Here is a 16,006-nt window from a genome sequence, read left to right as displayed (position 1 = left end):
AACACCCTCTAAGAATTGTTCCATTTGCATTAGGAAGGGCAAATTTACTGGAGATTCAACACTTGCTCCTGATATCCAGGCATCCCAATGTTTCACAATGTGGTAGGCATGTCAGGTAAATGACATGTCTGGTTTCCACCTTAGGGCTCGGAACCTCCGACGAGACTGCTCGGGTGTTATCCCCATTCTGACTCTCGCCTTGGATTTAAACAGTTCATACTTGTTCATGTGTTCTTTAGGCATTTCAGCTGCCACCTCAGCTAAGGGTCCACTGAGCTGCGGCCTCAGCTCTACCATGTATTGGTCAGTAGAGATGTTGTACCCAAGGCAGGCCCTTTCGAAGTTTTCTAGGAAGGCCTCAGTATCATCGCCTGCCTTGTAGGTGGGGAACTTTCTGGGATGGGAAGTGGTACCTGGAGAAGGATTGCTAGGGTTTGTTGGTATATTCTGCTGGGCCTTTATCCTCTCCACTTCCTCCACATGCTTCCTCTCTTTTTCCTTCTCCTCCTCCACATGCTTCCTTGCCTCCATTTCCCTCTTGTGGGCAGCCTCCTGTACCTCCTTCTCCAGCCGCATGAGTTCTATCTGTCTTTCATGTTCCCTTTGTTTTTCCTCAGCCTGAAATTTGGCTAATTCCAGCTGTAGTCGAGCTGAGGATTTGGTCATTCTAACCTCTCTGTTTTTAACTAACTTTACACCCGAGGTTTAGAAATAAACAAACAAAACTTGGCTGTAAAATTTTGCTGTGCTGCAATAGAATACCTATTCTCTGATAGTGATTGTCAGCCTACAGAAAAAGACAATTCCCTTGTCTCTGCTCTGGGCCCAAATTAAAGCAAAAAACCTCCAACTGCTTGGAAACCTGCTTACCCAGCCCAAAGAAAAAGCAAATGGGTAGAACACACCCCCCCTATTTACTTTTAGGAAGAAAAGAAAAAAAAACCTCTGGGTTGGAAGACTCTGAATTTCCCTGCAGGAGTTAAGTACCCTGCCTCCAGGCAAAGAAAACCTGCAATTCACAAGATAATCCCCTTTTGTCTCTGCTTGGCCACAAAGCAGAGAGAAACCAAGCTGCTTTCAGTTTCAAAGCTGCTTTCTGGACTTCCTAAAAATTCCTTTTTAAAATCTGTATTTCTAGTTCAAAAAATCTCAACTGGATCTCAAAATGATTTCAGGTTAATCCCACCACTATGCCACCATGTCAAGGTTCCTCCCCCACTCTGAACTCTAGGGTACAGATGTGGGGACCTGCATGAAAAACCTCCTAAGCTTATCTTTACCAGCTTAGGTCAAAACTTCCCCAAGGTACAAAATATTACACCCGTTATCCTTGGAATGGCCGCTACCACCACCAAACTAATACTGGTTACTGGGGAAGAGCTGTTTGGACGCGTCTTTCCCCCCAAAATACTTCCCAAAACCTTGCACCCCACTTCCTGGACAAGGTTTGGTAAAAAGCCTCACCAATTTGCCTAGGTGACTACAGACCCAGACCCTTGGATCTTAAGAACAATGAACAATCCTCCCAACACTTGCACCCCCCCTCTCCTGGAAAATGTTGGATAAAAAGCCTCACCAATTTGCATAGGTGACCACAGACCCAAACCCTTGGATCTGAGAACAATGAAAAAGCATTCAGTTTTTTACAAGAAGACTTTTAATAAAAAAATAGAAGTAAATAGAAATAAAGAAATCCCCCTGTAAAATCAGGATGGTAGATATCTTACAGGGTAATTAGATTCCAAAACATAGAGAACCCCTCTAGGCAAAACCTTAAGTTACAAAAAAGATACACAGACAGAAATAGTTATTCTATTCAGCACAATGCTTTTCTCAGCCATTTAAAGAAATCATAATCTAACACATACCTAGCTAGATTACTTACTAAAAGTTCTAAGACTCCATTCCTGTTCTGTCCCTGGCAAAAGCAGCATACAGACAGACACAGACCCTTTGTTTCTCTCCCTCCTCCCAGCTTTTGAAAGTATCTTGTCTCCTCATTGGTCATTTTGGTCAGGTGCCAGCGAGGTTACCTTTAGCTTCTTAACCCTTTACAGGTGAGAGGAGCTTTCTCCTGGCCAGGAGGGATTTCAAAGGGGTTTACCCTTCCCTTTATATTTATGACAACACTTATGCTCATATCGATTCCAATTAGGTGACTCCCAAGCCTTACCTAGGCGGTAGGGTCAGAGTTATGGAATTGCTGACTGGAGCACCGCTCTGCTGAAAGCTGCATCATTTCTGGCATGCTGATGTAATGAGAGGTGTACGTACGCACCAAGGACAAAGTTGCTGCCCTGCAGATTTCTTGGATTGGGACTTGAGCCAGGAATGCCACCGATGAGGCCTGTGCCCGTGTGGAGTGTGCCGTAAGTGTCGGAGCTGGGATTTTGGCTAACTCATAGCACGTGCAGATGCAGGACGTGATCCAGGAAGATATTCTTTGCGATTATACTGGGAGCCCTTTCATCCGGTCTGCCACCGCTACGAATAGCTGGTTTGACTTTCTGAATGACTTAGTGTGCTCAGTGTAGAAGGCCAGTGCCCACCGAAATCCAGTGAGTGCAGCTTCTGCTCGCAGTTACTGGCATAAGGTTTAGGATAAAAAACAGGCAGGTATATGTCTTGACTTGTGTGAAAATGTGACACAACTTTAGGAAGAAAGGCTGGGTGAGGCCTAAGTTGCACCTTATCCCTATGGAAGACTGTGTAAGGTGGGTCAGAGGTGAGGACCTTCAACTCAAGACAGCCTGTGTGCTGAGGACATGTCGACCCAAAAAAGCTACCTTGTACGAAAAATAGAGGCAGGAGCAAGTCACTAGCAGTTCAAATGGGGGCCCCATTAGTTTAGAGAGGACCAAGTTAAGATCCCAAGCAGGGACTGGCTGTCTAATCTGGGGATGGAGGCAGTCCAGGCCCTTGAGAAAACATCCCACCATGCAGTTGGCAAATATGGAACATCCAGATACTCCTGGGTGGAAGGCCGAAATAGCAGTGAGGCGTACCTTGATGGAGGACGCTGATAGACCTTGTTGTTTTAGCTTAGGAGGTACTCTAGGATGAGTGGTATAGGCACCTGGATTGGAGGTGTGTGATGCTGGGCACACCAGCAAGTGAACTTCTTCCACTTAGCTAGATAAGTGGTCCTGGTGGATGGTTTCCTGCTGCCAAGTAGGACCTCCCTTTCAGTTCAGAGCACAGAAGTTCCATGGGGTTTAACCATGAAGCTTCCAAGCCGAGAGATGGAGACTTGAGGTCTGGGTGGAATGGCAATGCAATTGGGGCGTCCACTGACAGTTCCAAGAGCATAGTGTACCAGTGTTGTCGAGGCCACCGGAATTACCTCCGCTCTGTCCCTGCATACCTTGAGAAGGACCTTATGCGCCAGAGGGAATGGGGGAAAGGCGTACAACAGGCAGCCTCTCCAGGGTAACAGAAACATGTCCGTGACCGAGCCCGGGCTGTGATTCTGGAAGAAGCAGAACATTGAGCACTTCCTGTTGCTGCGGATGGCAAATAGATCGACCTGGGGAAACCCCCACCTTTGGAAGATGGAGTGTATGACATCCAGACCGCTCGTGATTGCAGAATGATGTGTTGAGGTGGTCTGCCAGCTCGTTCTGAGCCCCTGGGAGATAGGATGCTTGCAGGTGAATGGAGTGGGCTATGCAGAACTCCCAGAGCCTGAGGGCTTCTCGACACAGGGTGAGGAATGGGCTCCACCTTGCTTGTTGATGTAAAACATGGCAGTGGCGTTGTCCATCCCCACTGCCATGCACTGGCCTTGCAGCTGGGCCCAAAAAGCTTGGCATGCTAGACGTACCGCCCTGAGCTCCTTGATGTTGATACGAGGGGAGAGCTCATCCCAAGACCATAGGTCCTGCATTTGTAGATTTCCCAAATGCACACCCCAACCCAGAGCTGACGCATCCATTACCAGGGACAAGGAGGGCTGGGGGCTGTTGAAGGGGACTCCTTCACATACCATCCAAGGGTCAAGCCATCATTGGAGGGACTCGAGTATGTACTCTGGTACAGTCACTTCTAAGTCCAGGTTGTTGCGCCCTGGGCGATAGGCCGACACAAGCCACGCTTGCAGGGGTCTGAGCTTCAGCCTGGCATGCCGGACCACAGAAATGCAGGCTGCCATGTGGCTGAGGAGACGTAGGCAACCCCTTGCAGTAGTGATTGGGAAGCGCCTGAGGCCGTGAATGATGTTTGACATGGCTTGGAATCGTGTGTCTGGCAGAAACGCTGGTGCCTGCACAGAGTCCAGCACAGCTCCAATGGACTCTATCTCTGGGTCAGAGACAAGATTGACTTGTTCACATTGAGGAGGCGGCCCAGTCTCTCGAAAGTGGATCTGATGAACCAGACCTGAGATTCCACCTGCTCCTTGCATGCCCCCTGAGCAGCCAGTCGTCAAGGTTGGGGTATACCTGTCTCTTGCGAAGGAAGGCTGCTACGACGGACATGCCCTTGGTGAAAACTCGGGGGGCTATCGACAGACCAAATGGGAAGACCATGAACTGATCGTGTTTGTGGTTGACCACGAACCTTAGAAATCGCCTGTGCACCGGGCGAATGGCTATGTAAAAGTACGCGTCTTTCACGTCGAGGGCGGCGTACCAGTCTCCCGGATCCAGGGAAGGGATAACTGTGCTCAGGGAGACCATATGGAACTTCAGCTTCACCATGAATTTGTTGAGTCCTCGCAGGTCTAGAATGGGTCGGAGACCTCCCCTTTGCCTTGGGGATTAGGAAATAGCAGGAGTAAAATCCCTTTCCCCCAGGGATCTCAAACACGCAGCCTGCGGGTTCTTTCGTGCTGCCCGCCAAGCTCCCCGTGCCCCCCCGCCCCTCTGCCTACCCCGTGGCACCATGAGCCCCGCCCCACTCCCTGACGTGGCCGGAACCATGCCCCTACGGCCCTGGGGGTGTCAGAGGGCTCCGTGCATTGCGCTCGCTTCCAGGCACTGCCCCCCGCAGCTCCCATTGGCCGGGAACAGGGAACCGCAGCCAATGGGAGCTTTTGAGGTACCTGGAGGAGTGGCAAGAGCAGCACACGGAGCTGTGAGCCCCCCCCCCAACCCCCAGGGACATGGTTCCAGCTGCTTCCTGGAGCGGGGCAGAGTGGCGCGGGGCCAGGGCAGGCAGGCAGGCAGGCAGCAAGCCTGCCTTGACCCCGGTGCACGCCACTGCCACCCTGGAGCCACTCTAGGTAAGCGGCGCTGGGCCGGAGCCCGCACCCTGATCCCCTTCTGCACCCCGCACCCCAACTCCCTGCCCGCCCCTTGCTGCACCCCGCACTCCTCCTGCACCCCAACCCCCTGCCTGGAGCCCCCTGCCACACCCTGCACCCCAATCCCCTCCTGCACCCCTCACCCCAACTCCATGCTCTGAGCCCCCTGCTGTACCCTGCACACCTCCTGCACCTCAACTCCCTGCCCTGAGCCCCCGCCACACCTCGCAGCCCTCCTGCACCTCCTGGGGGTAGGGAGGGGGCAGAGCTGGGGTGGCGATTACGGGGAAGGGGTTGGAATGGGGGCAGAGAAGGGATGGGAAGAGGCAGGGGAGGGGCAAGGTCTCATGGAAGGGGTGGAGTGGGGGCAGGGCCCAGGGCAGCAAGTGGGGGGTGTCAGTGATGCGGCCCTCGAGCCAATGCACTAGTCCTCATGTGGCCCTCGTGGTCATTTGAGTTTGAGACCCCTGCCTTAGCTCCTGAGGAACCTCTTTCACCACTCCTATGGTGAGAAGGGACTACACCTCCTGGGTAAGGAGCTGCTAGTGAGAAGGGTCTTTGAAGAGGGATGGGGAAGGGGGCTGGGAGGGAGGGTAGGAGCAAATTTGGAGAGAATATCCCATTTCTACCATGCGAAGGACCCAGCAGTCCTATGTTATTTGGGACCAAGCACAGTAGAAGAGAGATAGATTATTCAGAAAACATGGGGAAGGATCCGGTGCTGAGACTGGTGCTCAAAAATGACTGCTTTGAGCCTGATGAAAGTAAAAAGTCAGGCCCTAGCTCTGCCCAGACTGAGGATGGGAGGGCTTGCGCCTGCCATTTCTGCCCTTGCGTCTGTAGGGATCCTGCTGCGGCTGAGGAGGATATGACTACTGTTGCTGCTGTTGGGGCTTAAAGGGCATTCTTTGGGTTGCCAGGGTGTGCATACCCAAGGAGTTCATTGTAGCCCTGGAATCCTTTAGGCTATGCAGCCTCGAGTCCGTCTGTTCAGCAAACGGACCCACTCCATCGAAAGGCAGGTCCTGCATAGTTTGTTGAATCTCGGGCAGGAGCCCCGAGGCCTGCAGCCATGAGCTACTCCTCATGGCAATTCCTGAGGACAAGGTGACTGCCGCCAAGTCCACAGCATCCAGTGAGGCTTGTAAAGAGGTCCATGCCACTGCCTTGCCCTCCTCGACAATAGCCCCAGACTCCTCTTTGGACTCTACTGGTATGAATTCTTTAAACTTCAGCACAGAGTTCCAGGTGTTGAAGCTGTATCTACTCAGGATTGCCTGCTGATTGGCAATCCTGAGTTGAAAACACCCTGTGGAGTATACTTTGCACCCAAATAAATCCAGGCATCCTTGGACTTAGGTGCTGGGGTTGCTGCCCCTGCCTCTCCTCCTCATTCACTGCAGCCACCACCAGGGAACAGGGCTGCGGGTGCATGAATAGGTATTCATACCCTAGGGGGAATGAAATATTTCCTCTCTGCCCCCTTGGCGGTGGGAGGGATGGAGGCCAGAGTCTGATAAATGGTCTTTGCATTTGCCTGGATAGTTTTGATGAGCGGTAGAGGGACCCTAGATGGTGCTTCTGGTGCCAGGATATCCACCATAGGATCCTCAGACTCTACCACCTCCTCGGTCTGCAGGTTCATATTCCGTGCCACCCTGCATAGGAGTTCCTGGTGGGCACAGCTATCTATAGGGGGAGGCCCGGAGGTGGAGGTGCCCGCCACAGCCTCATCCAGGGAGGATGACGAGGAGGCTAGAGGAGGAACTGGGTCCTCCTGTCCTTCCTGGTCCTCCGGTACCTCCTGTCCTGCCTCTAATCCAGGGTCAGGCTGAGGAACAGGGATGTGTTCCGGGGGAGGTGGTAAGGCTGGTAGCTCCTCCGCAGTGGGATGGCTGGCTGCTGCCTCCGGGACCCTTGCCTCGGATGCCACCGAATGGGAGCCCCTGGACTGGATTTCCTGTACCTGGTTCAGGGGTTCAAAATGGCCCCTGTACTGGCTCCTGCCACTGTGCGGGCCATGGTGCCACACCAGTCTGGTCTGCCCCTTGCCAGCTTGCATTGGGCCTGCTCCCCATCTCTGCCCAAAGATGTGGACTGAGACCACAAGGGCCAGGGCAGGGCTGGGCTTTGTTGAGCTGGGGAGCTGTGCCGCGAGGCTGGAGAGTGGTGCCACAAGTGGGGTCTGCGCAATGGCCGGGAACGGTCCCAAGACAGACTGCACTGGGACTGGGACCTGCTGCACGACGACAATCGATGCCATGGACGGGAGCACTTGCAGGACTTGGAGCGGTGCCGCGAGTCAGGCTGGCACCATGAGTACAACCAACCAATGGATTCGCCGGGGACTGCAGTGCCGTCATGTCTATGAGGTCTCTCACGGCCTCAAATGTGTCTGGGGTGGAAGGCAGTTGTACCTCCACCACCACCTAACACGGTGAGTCCCATTGCACCGGACTCAAAATCTCCCTTTGTGGGACCGAAGTCGACGGTGCTGGCTCCGAAGTTTTTGGCATTGAGGGCTCCTCCCTAGCACGCACCCCAATGGCCAGTTCCGAGGGGTTGGGTCCTGAAGTTGGGGAACCACTGCTCACTTGTTTCCGGTGCTGCTTCTGACCCGGGGAATGGGACCGGTGCTGAATCGTCTCTGATTGCTTCTGCACCAGAGAGCGGAGGTGCTGCGGGTCTGGTCCAGAGTCCTTCTGCGGTGCCGTCTCCGCCGCTGCCGAGGCACTATGCGCCGCCACACCGATGCTGGTTGCGGTCTAAGTGCCGCCTCCATGAGGAGCTGCCTCAGTCTAAAGTCCTGCTCCTTCTTTGTTCTCAGGCTAAACCCTTTGCAAATCCTGCACTTATCCACCTGATGGGTTTCCCCCAGACACTTTAAGCAAGTGTCGTGGGGGTTGCCCACTGGCATAGGCTTGTTGCAGGACTTGCAGGGTTTGAATCCCTGGGACTTAAGCATGCCCTGCATCCCCAGGGAGAGCACAGTTGGGGTGAAGGGGGACCCCCCAACTCCCGACAGCAAACTATTAACACTACACTACCTAATAACTAAACTAACAAAGGAAACGAACACTAAATTAAATAGAGCTAGGGAAAGGTGGAGAACTTGCTGAGCAAGACACCACAGTTCCAACAACCATCACTGGTGGTAAGAAGGACCTGAGGAGGCGCCGGGTCGGCAGGGTCATATATAGAGCGCTATAGAGCCACGACTCCAGAGGGCTCCACAGCTGACCCGATGGGTGCTGCTAGGGGAAAAACTTTCCGCATGCACACCTAATTGGAATCAATATGAGGAATCACTTGAAGAACAACAAATGGATATAAGCTGGTCATCAATAAGTTTAGGTACTAAATTTGACACAGATATCTAACCATCAGAGGAGCGAAATCTGGAACATCCTTCCAAGGGGAGTAGTGGGGGCAAAAAAATTGAACTTGTTTCAAGATTGAGTTTGGAAAATGTATGGAGGGGATGGTATGATGAGATTGCCTACAATTGCCTATGGCTCATCTGTGACTGCTATTAACAAATATTGCTAATGGCCGGAGATGGGACACTAGAGGGGAGGGGTCTGAGTTACTATAGAGAATTCTTTCCCAGATGTTTGGCTGGTGGATCTCGCCCATATGGCCAGGATCTAACAGATCACCATATTTGGTGTTGGGAAAGAATTTTTCCCAGGTCATATAGGCAGAGACCCTGGGCTTTTTCACCTTCCTCTGCAGCATGGGGCACGGGTCACTTGTTGATGGATTCGCTGTCCTTGAAGCCTTTACAGTCAAGATTTGAGGACTTCGGTAACTTAGCCAGAGGTTATGGACCTATTACGTGAGTGGGTGGGTGATGGTCTGTGGCCTGCGATGTGCAGGAGGTCAGACTAGATCAGCGGTTCTCAAACTTTAGCAACCCGAGGACCCACATTTTTATTTAAATTTTTTCGTGGACCCCCAAGCCGCCCCGCTCATCCCCAGGCCCCGCCCCACCTCTTCTGAGCACCATCCTCTTTATAAACACTGCCCTAAACTAAATACCAATGCAATAATTCACTGCCATGCAGCAGAGCTGGAGACCAATGCTCCAGACTGGACTCAGGTTAAAATTTCCAGAGAAGTCAGGCACAAAGAATGTGAGGGCAATGGAACTTTGCTGAACACACCAGGGCATGGTGCAGACTGTCACTCCATAGCACTCCCCACTTGGTAGTTTATTCAACAGCTTGTAAGTAAAGATGCCATACGCCCAGCCTGTAAACTAGTGGAATAGGCTAGATTACCACTTTCCAGAGTACAAAATATATACCAAACTAAGGTCTGCCCATGCCCCTTTCACCAAAGCACACCTTTATGCTTTTATCCCTCTGCTCCTCTCACCCCCTTTTCTCTCTGCCTATTATTGCCATGGTCACAGGAGCTGTATGCATGCTACTCTAACACTGCCAATCTGTTCCTGTTCTCCCTACACATTACTCCCCACCCCACACACACACACAAATCACAAGCAGGAACCAGGAGAAAAAGAGCTCAATGTGAGGGAAAGACTGAAGAACTGAAAAGTAGGGAACCTTGTTAACCAGAGGACATTGAGAATGAACAAAGGATGGCTTAGGGCAGTGGTTCTCAAACTTTTGTACTTGTGACCCCTTTCACATAGCAAGTCTCCGAGTGTGACCCCACTAATAAATTAAAAACACTTTTTTATATATTTAAACACCATTATAAATGCTGGAGGCAAAGTAGGATTTGCGGTGGAGGCTGACAGCTCGTGACCCCCCATGTAATAACCTTGCAATCCCGTGGGGTCCCAACCCCCAGTTTGAGAACCTCTGGGTTAGGGGGAACATCTCAACTGCATTTCCAGGCTGAATAACATGGCAGGAGAGGCCAACTGGGAAGCATGGGTGGAGAAAAGGAACACCCAGCCCGGGAGCTGGATGAATACAAAGAAAACTGAATCCTTTGACTCCCACTGGCTGATTCCCCACTAGAATTTACTCTGACCAGCTAACAACAAAAACGAACTTGTCTTCACAGGATTTAATACATATTAAACATTAGTTAACATATCTAAAATATGCCTTTTTACTTAGAGTAGATGTGAACTCTAATTTACTTGCTTAGCACTGTTACCAGATAAGATTGGAAGATGATTAGGTGGCGGGAGGCCAAAAAGAGGCTGACGAGGTGAGATGTTGTGGCTATGGCTTGTCTAGTTGCAGGTAATTTTTGACAGGGCTGGTTTAACATGACAACAATGCTTTAAGAAGTTATTGCACATTTATGCTCTTTGAGCATTTGATATTTTATAGCTTCTCTTTTTTAAAAAAAAAAAATCTGAGAAGGATGGAGCATTTTCCATCCACTGTAACACGTAAAAAGTGCAAAAGGTAATGCCTAGAAATCTGCCTTCTTATGCTAGTTCTGAATCAGTCTCTCTCTCTCTCACTCACACACCTTCTCAAAATAAAGGGTCTCCTTCCTACAGCTCTTAATTTGAGGATGTTCTCAATTTCTGGCAAGAGGAAGCCTGCACTAGGTCTACACCGCAGTCATGAGTTGAAAATTATGTCATCCCTATTCCCTCCTTCCATGGCAGCTAGCTCAGAAAAAGGTTGGAAACAGGAAGATCATTACAACATATCATATTTTGAGGTCAAACCACCAATTTCTAGAGCTCAATACTGTCAGTGTTTCTCCCCCCCACCCCCGCTCCCCCGAGATTGAGCATTACCTTCAGCAGTAGTATATGTTGCTCAATAGGATTTTTTTCCACATTGGCAGGACCATAACACAACAACACAAAAAAGAACTATACACTTTCAATTATCTAACAGGAACTGCTATACCAGATTAGAGCAGAGGAATCCTGTTTCTGATGGAGACTAATACCAGATGCTTCAGAGGAAAGTGCAAGAAACCTCACAGGACACAGTCATGTAATAACCAACCTCTTGAGGAGGTTTCTTCCTAACCCCCATCAGCTGGACCTTGGTTTATAAGCAGAAGGATGAGGGTTTTCTAGCCCTTTTCTTTTACCTGTGTAATGTAACTCTGGATAATCTCATTGCCATAATAGTTTGGATAAACACGGAGTGCCCAAATCAGCTTCTCACACACATTTAGCCAAATTCTCAGTCCATTTACACTAGCGAAATCCCATTTAAAATCACCAGAATAAATATGGGGGGATATTGTCCCAGTATGTTTAAGAGCTGTTGTAAGGCTTCAGAGTGGTTAGAACACCAGAGTAGGAGCTGGGAGACAGTGTTTTATTCCCTATTGTGACAGACTCACTATGTGTCCTTCATCAAATCCTTAACCTCTCTGTGTCTCTGTTTCACCATCAGTAAAATGGTGATAATAGATGGATATCTACATAAACAGAGACATACATAAAGCACCTGGAAATCCAATGAAGAAATGTGCTTCACAAATAGAAACTATTATTTATGGCACTGAGTTGTCTCTCTATTTTGGCCCAATAGCTGGGACAAGCCTCCTGAACTCTCATACCTCACGGTTCTTCTAATTAAGCAGTCATTCGAGCTTGCAAAGCAGTGCTGAGCGCCAGTGATATCTAGCCACATATATGGGTAAAGGTAAAACTGAGAAAAATGTTAACAGGGTGCTGCAGATGGAGCTCAGAACATTATTACTGAAGAGATTGCCTAGGCAATCATTGTCCAAACTGCTATTGTCAGAACTTCAGGTTATGCCTTAGGGAGTACTGCCTCAATGAGAGATCTTGCTTGCATAGTCATTCCCAGAAAAAGGAGCTTTCTGTCTCTTCTACTTCACAAAGATATAATGTGCTTTCAGTCTTTAAGCTGCCCTTCATTTTTCTGGTTAGAAAATTGATGCCATAGCTCCTTTACTTTCCAATGTTGTAAAGACATTATAGAATGCCCTCCTCCTGAGATTGGTTTCAAAAACTGAAGTTTGGAAAAATGAAGACTGGTAGGGACCACACAGTTCAATCTACATATAAAAACAATATCCATTTACCCAAGTGTGAGCTAATGCGTTTTCTAAACTCCTCCTGGACGCATCTGAAATAACCCAACAGCATGATTGCACCAATAACCCAAGAAATGCATTCAGCTCAAAAAGAACAAAGAAGGGTGTGTAATGCAGCAGAAGCCAAAAATGTTAATATGTAACCATAACAGGGAATTTAAAGAGGTAAACACTTTGGGGTTTGTTTTTTAAATTAACTTGATCTTTTAAAAATAATCAATCAATAGATTACAAGTACAACTGAGAGAGAAAGTCTCAAAACAAGTTTCAATTTACAAAAGTCATGACCTATCTATTTGGAACTAAAAAACATGTAAGCTCATCCCAGAATGTCTCAGAAGTTACGATAATGGCTTTTCTATGTTACTATCCCTGGGAGTTGACACGACCTTTGTATGGAAGAATCTGGAGAAGCACAGGATCTCAGAAGATTCATTTTTAGCATCTTAGTTGATACCCTTAGAATTCCCTGTGGTTGGGATTTTGTGATACTTAGTCCATTTTTCATAGAACTGGGAATATACTTTTTAAAAAGCATTATTTAAAAAACACAGCTTGCACAAATTGGAAGACAAAAGGGCTGTAAAAAGTGTAACCAGATAATATTTTAAGCTCTTACTCCTAACCTTTTTATGTCCAATTTTGAATAGCTTTATTGCTGTTTCCATTAAAATGTTTCACCTATGTAATATTAATTTGGAATTATTCTCTAATTAGAGAGCCCTAGATTCCTGTGACAACCCTATGCATTTCTGAGGTAATGCAGTTTTTTAAAGCATACTTTTTTCTTTTTTTAGTTAAAAATCCATATGGCATCACAATTTGATGTATGAACAACATAAGTCATTTGTCCTTGAGTTATTGTCTTTGGTGCCAAACATCTGAGGTTTTATTATTTAGCAAATAGCCTTGTATTGTACCCAACATATGTAGAGTCAACAAAGGTCCTTAAGAAAAGACTACTAGGTTTCTATACCCTATTCTCTCCCAAGAGAGATTAAAGATCAAAACTAAATATGTAATTGCATGGGCCGTCAGAGCAATGCTACCAGCCACCCACAGCAACTTGTACAGAAGACTGATAATGATTTATATCTAATGCAGGTAGCAATATTATTGGGACTCAAGTGGAAAGTGCTATTCTGTGCAAATGATACTTCTGTTCCTTTATAGGAAGTTGCAGACTAAGATGGAAGGTCTAGAGCTGCAAAGCATGTTTAAAATAGCGTTACCAAGGCAGAGCTAGTCTGAAGTTTAGGCTCTTTGAGCCTTTAAACTTTATTAATGTCTAGTTTAAAGCTATCTTATCACAGAGTCATTTGCAATGCTCTGATCCACTACAGAAAACTGTTAAAGGCAGATACCCAGTAACTCACTAGTTACCACAAGATTAGGTTCCAGGCTTTGGTAATTTAAGATCTTCTGAAATTATGGTTTAGGAAGTCTCCATATGGAGTCCAAAATAAAAACTTCATAGCAAAGCTTTCCTTTAAAGTCTTCCCAAGTGGGGCTCTGAAAGGAGCTGGCAGGCTATCCTTTAAATGTGGAAACAATCACCGCATTTTAAATATTTAAAAGCCGATCAGACAGCTTTTATATTTTGTTACATTTTTTCAGGCATATTTTACAAATACCTGTCCTCTGGCTTTCAAGCTATAGAGCACACATACCATTCTGTTCTTCCGTCCTTTCTGCCCAACTTACTGATGATCAACAATTCTACTTTAATTATTTACTGTTTTGTGCATAACTAATGTACAATGAACACCCAACCCACCCAGAAACAAAGCCTCCCTTAAAAGAAAATCTAATCAGTACAATTAAACTAATGTGATTCTTTGGATAGGGTTGCTTTTATCATCCCTCAAGGAGATGACTTTGATCTATGGTAGGTACATAATTGTAGGTGACATAACATTCATGTCTCCTCAGCTCTGGCTTTTCCTCAGAATCATATCATTTGAAATCAGAAGATATGTGGCCATGAATCTGACTTATATCCCAGCAATAGTTCAGGGAGGAACAGATAACTTTTCCTTACATGCCCACCCAAAAAAAGGAAGATAAAATATGCAAACCATTTTCCAAAGCAACCTCCAGTAGATTTGGTCTTACTGTGTCTATCTTCTACTACATCACATATATGCCAGGGAAAACATTGTCTTGATTTTGTGTCATGTGCAGCACGGATCCATCAAACTCAGAAGCTGTATTTGGGTAGCTGATAATGTACAATTGTGTCCACTGGGGGCGGGGGGAGGTTCCAGATATTACTGGACTTCACAATAGCATCAAGAGGGCAGGCATGCAGAGTCTGGTTTTTAAACACACAGGTCTCTCACATTCATAGGTACTAGAACTAGGGGTGCTTGAAGTGATTTCCATCAGATACAGTGTTTACAGTTTGGTTCAGTGGCTCTCAGCACCCGCACTGTACAAATGATTCCAGCACCCCTGCTCACATTACTGACAGAAACCAATAAATATGATCCCTTCATGCTGATAGCAGCTGTCTCGTTGCTGAATGCTCCTGATTAAATAAAAACCATTGACGGTGACCTAGCCAACTCTCATTTTTGCACAATATCACATTTTCTGTCATACTTCTGAGAAACTGTATAAAAGGAGGACAAAAACCAAAATGCTTGCCGGTTTTCTCAGTGTTATAGCACAAAAGTTACATGTCTGGCTACAAATGGCCATTCTGGATTAAACAGCGTTCCAAGCGTAAGGAGCAATGTATTACAGCCCATACAATGTTCTCTTCTAAATTTTCATTACAGCAGGGTGGATAATATGCCTACCTGCCTGACCCTCCATTGCAGAGAAAAATAAAATACGAAGAAGCAATGTTTCCTCAAGTACACCCTTGACAAACACATATAGCCAATTAATGTCATTGCTATTTTTCAATTTACTTTTCATTTGTGGAAAGTTGCCACATTCTTTAATGAAGCCCAAACTTGAAGCAGCAATTTATCTAAAACAGCTAAAACATTTTATTTGGAGTAAAATAACATTTTAATTAACATAATATTGTAGTGACTAGTCCTCTGATGCATGAGTTTTGGAAATGTGATACCTGTAAATTCAAATATTTGCATAATAGACAACCGAAAAATATATGGTCATATTTACATTACGTTGTGTAAACTAATCACTATCGCCAGCGATGATAAGAGTGTTGCAACAGTTATTTGTGCCAAATCATGCAATAATTTGTAAACAAAGAACGACAATTTCACACAGCTGCTAGTGAGTATAAGTCTTTAAAACAATGACTTGTTTAAATAAGTGACTTGCCCTTCCATTCACCAGTAAGTGGTATAGATTTCACAGTACATTAGTTCACATCATCTTTTTAAATTATTAATTTATTCTTAACAGGTCAACACAGGAAGCACACGTTTTGCTGTTATGGCTTAATTGAGTGCTTACACTAAGTAGTTTATTTCATAGTCATAGCATTAATAATTTTATCAAAAAGGTACTCTTGTAATGTGCCACCCCTGCTGCCAGTATCAGTATCAGGCTTTTCAGAAAGGTAGGTTTGAAATAAGGTGCGAAATACTTGCTCCTCCTAGTGAGATAATGCTTATCTATCCTGACAATGGGCAAAACGCTGCAGAACAATGTGTCCAGAATAGAATTACAGGTGATTAGATTTCTGAGCACAGATATTCAAGTTATCCGAGAGCAGGTACTGATTACGCCTTGCATGGCTTGAGCTATTTGTTCTAG

At 46.9% G+C, this 16,006-nt stretch overlaps 1 protein-coding gene across 3 annotated transcripts in view; it reads right to left on the bottom strand.

Moving 5' to 3' along the window:
* The window catches only part of LPAR3 (lysophosphatidic acid receptor 3), a 46,404-nt gene that overhangs the window by 29,351 nt on the left and 1,047 nt on the right, over positions 1-16,006 (bottom strand). Inside the window, exon 1 of one of the 3 annotated variants that reach the window (XM_075131678.1) lies at positions 14,344-14,484. The exons of the other annotated variants lie outside the window; for them this stretch is intronic. The gene's annotated coding sequence lies outside the window, so the exon portion shown is untranslated. Of the gene's footprint in view, positions 1-14,343; positions 14,485-16,006 lie in introns of those variants that run through there. 3 annotated transcript variants of the gene reach the window in all.

This window comes from Caretta caretta, chromosome 8, assembly GCF_965140235.1.
Source record: "Caretta caretta isolate rCarCar2 chromosome 8, rCarCar1.hap1, whole genome shotgun sequence".
Classification (NCBI taxonomy): Eukaryota; Metazoa; Chordata; order Testudines; family Cheloniidae; genus Caretta; species Caretta caretta.
Note: the sequence above shows the minus strand (reverse complement) of the source record. Positions and strands in the feature narration are given on the sequence as shown.